Source organism: Fulmarus glacialis, unplaced genomic scaffold, assembly GCF_000690835.1.
Source record: "Fulmarus glacialis isolate BGI_N327 unplaced genomic scaffold, ASM69083v1 scaffold7170, whole genome shotgun sequence".
Taxonomy (NCBI): Eukaryota; Metazoa; Chordata; class Aves; order Procellariiformes; family Procellariidae; genus Fulmarus; species Fulmarus glacialis.
This window is the reverse complement of record NW_009188254.1, coordinates 22,787-26,439: the sequence shown is the minus strand read 5'-3', so window position 1 is coordinate 26,439 and position 3,653 is coordinate 22,787.

The following is a 3,653-nucleotide window of genomic DNA, read 5'->3' as shown; positions in this document are numbered from 1 at the left end:
AAATTGTTACAACAACAGGTTGCTCAAGTGGCGATACAGCTAAGGACAGTTCACGGTGCTAGAAACAGATTCAGGTCTAACTACCAATCGCTGAACATCTACCCCGGCTCCCACCAGGAATTTCAGGCAGCTACAGCTCTGCCCATGGCCGGAGCCTATTAAAGCATCTCCAGACACCAGCTGCGCAGGGAGCCACCAGGCCAGAGGAGCGGATAGGAGATAGGAACCACCGAAATGCAGCCCAAGCAGTGCTGCGCTAGCACAACACCCCACCTGAGCGGTGTACCCCAGCACAGGTAACATTCCCTGAAAGGTCAGGAGTATGTGCTAGATAGTGACAAGCATTAGGTTTTCAGAAAAAAGAGAGATCTGAAGGTTTTTGCTCAGTGAGGAAGGCAGATCAGGGTATGAGTCCACCTGTGGACTGTAACTGTGAGGTGTCCGGGGTGCTGCGTTGTGCTGTCACACAGCACTCGTTCCACGCTATGCTGTTTAGCCGGGTTTTGCATCAGCTGTCCATGGCAAAGTGGCTTTTAAGTAGTTAAGGCTTTTAAGTTAAGTTTACACAGTTGTCGCCCATGATTATGACAATTTGCTTTACTTCAAATCTTAATTAAAAATGTTTTTAGAACTGAAGTATGTTTTTACAGCACTTCTATGCAGACGTAGCCAGACTGGTACCTGCAATAGCATTGCACTGCAGAACACAAGTACAGCATAAGTCGCAGCTTTCCCTGTCCTTAGGGTCCCAGAAGGTCCCAGGCTGTGCACCACACACCTTATTGAACAAATGACAGTCATACCCGCTAGAAAATATCTTCTAACATAAAGAATTTTCCTGAGATTCAGAAATTCTCAGTTCAGAAGCTTGATTTGCTCATTTCAGAGTCCACAGCCCAGGACAGTAGGCTAGCCACAGAAGTGTCAAGTCTTTCTTTCCTTAGTTTTCTACCTGAGTGACATAACCAGTGAGACTGCAAATATTAGAAGTATTTAATATTGAATAGTCTGTTGGTTAGGGCTGACTCTCCAGAGAGACGGAAGACTTAAACACAGCCTCTCGGCCAGGAAGAATCTCTTAGAGCTCAGGTGACAGTGAGGCTATTCTACATCAGGTCGTACCACTTAAATAGGTTTCTGTATAAATTCCGAAGAGCTGTTGGAGGCAACTGCCTGACTTGGGAATCTCGTTTCGTGGGCGTTAGGATGCCAAGCAGCTCGATAGTTACGGCACACTTGAAGATGACTCTGAACAACCTGATCTGACTTTAAAGATGGATCTAATTCAGAGTGTGGTCCAGAGGACCTCAGTGGTCCCTTCCAGCCTGAATTACTGTACGCTTCTGTAACATGTGCTTCAGTGGAACTCTTCGTGACAGCTGAGTAAGCATCCAAAGATGTCAGGTGATACTTATACAGCAGACTTTGATGCTAAGAGAGGTTCCTCAAAGATCCTGGTATTGGTAACCAGATAAGCTGTTTGTTCATCATTCATTAGGACTTAATTTTCATATTTTTAATATATATATCTCACATATAGAGAGGTGTGAAGCCTCCAAACTATGCCTAATGTGACCTTTTGATTGCACCATCATCACATTTACCTCTTTCCTCCATCTTGTACTCCAATGCTGAGAACCACATTCACTGCACCAAAAAAAAAAGAAACAACACTGCCTTTATTTTCCTTAAATGTTCTTTTTCTAATTATATTAGAACTCCCTGGTTTAGAGGATCAGACGATGACAGAAGGTGGTCTGTGGAAAACATATCTGGAAATCCTAAATCCCCTTTCCTGATGCTGCCAAAGACCAAGGTTTCTGATTTGGCTCATGATCAGCGAGCACAGGCTCTCAGACTGCAAATCAGGCTCAGCAGAGGGGGGATGGGGTTTGCTCTCTGCAAAGACAAATTAGTAAAATCTAGGAACAGGGAGAAAGCTACGTTCCATGCTTAATTATGATCTGTGTATGAATTTTAATTCAAAGTGATACTGGTGATGAGCTTTATACTTGATACAGCTCTCTACAGCTTTCTAAAGGAGAAAATTCAGTCCACAGCAGACTTTGAATTTAGCTGTCGAATTAGAAGTCTGGGGAAGTTAAAACAACAAAAACACCCCACATCCGAAACAAGTGGCAGACGGCTGTCATAGATATTCTATAATCACACGACGGCCACCTCCCGCTGTGCCCTACATATCGTGCAATGAACCTCCACAGCTAGTCCAGATGCTTTCTGTTATCTGTTGGGAGAAAGCAGCTGCTGCAGTGCTGATAGCCAAAGTCCTGCGAGTAAGTCAGTATTAATAACACAAAAGACCCATCCTCCACTAAAGCTGCAAAGCAAAGAACAAGATTTTTCAAAAAATGGGTGCCCCAATTTCAATTGTTACGCACACAGGTAATCATTGCAATGCAAATAATCCTAAACCTAAGCATTGCCACCCTGAGCCGTAAAGATAATTGCACCGTGTATCAGCCACAGATGAATTACAATTAAGGACCTTTTACCACTGAGAACCCAGAGGAGGAAAGGGGGGAGCTGAACACTAAAGCAAATACCTGAAAAGATTGGAGCAACCAAGATCAGTGCAAGCTTGATTTAACGCTTACCAGATGCAGAAGAGCTCTGACCTACATACTTGCAGCATCACTGGGCTGTGGGCGAAGCCAGCTGAGCAGCCACGCAGCCGCAGGGGGAAGGGGATTTTAACGCACTGAACATCAGAGAGCAGCCTCCCGGACACAACACTGCATCTGCTCCACAACCTTGGATGCTCTTCCTGACTGTTTCTCTCAGGCAAAAATTACTGTGCCCCCCACCCCTCAAAACACCTCACACTCTCCACTTTCACAGAGAAACTGCGGGGTTTTTTTGCTGCTGGTGGTGATTTAAAGACTATGGTGATAACACAGCAATTGCGTGTTTTTCAGTATCACAAGCGTGACGTGGGATTGTCAAAGCCTAGTGAGAACCAAGCTGGAGAGTTCTCCACTGTGCTCTATCAACAAGCTGGGAAACTTCACAGAACTCAGCCTGGATTCCCTGAACCACAGGGATGGGGGGCTGGCAAGGGCTGGACTTGAGCGTCCCGAGAGCACAGCTGCTCTAGCAGAGGGAGCCAGGTATGATTTGCTGGAAAGCAAGGTGTGACCAGCAACTCTGAACAAGAACCTAATCTACATGTAGGGGAGGGTGAGACTTGCAGCAAAAATCCTCCTTTTTTCAGGAATACAGAAGATGGAGAACATTTTTTAAACAAACAGCCACATCAACAAGGGAAAAAAATTAGAACTGGCTGGATCAGTGTAAAAACAGAAAACATCAGAATTATTCATGTGAAATCGATGGTAGAAAGACATTGCTGAGCTAAGAGGCCTGTGCCGCTGCTGTTTAAAGCAATCTTGCAACAACGCAGAAGAGGAAAATTCTTGTTCTCAGTACAACTCCAGAAAAAGCTAATTACTGCGTTTCCACTTCATCAAAATTTGTATTACAGGAGCATCTTTGAGAAGGTGTCACTTTTCATCCAAGTTGTACCCCAGCAACGCAGGACAGAGCCCACCGTTTGGATGAGAATCCGGTTAACACTGTGTCATGGTTTAACCCCAGCCGGCAACTCAGCCCCACGCAGCTGCTCGCTCGCTCCC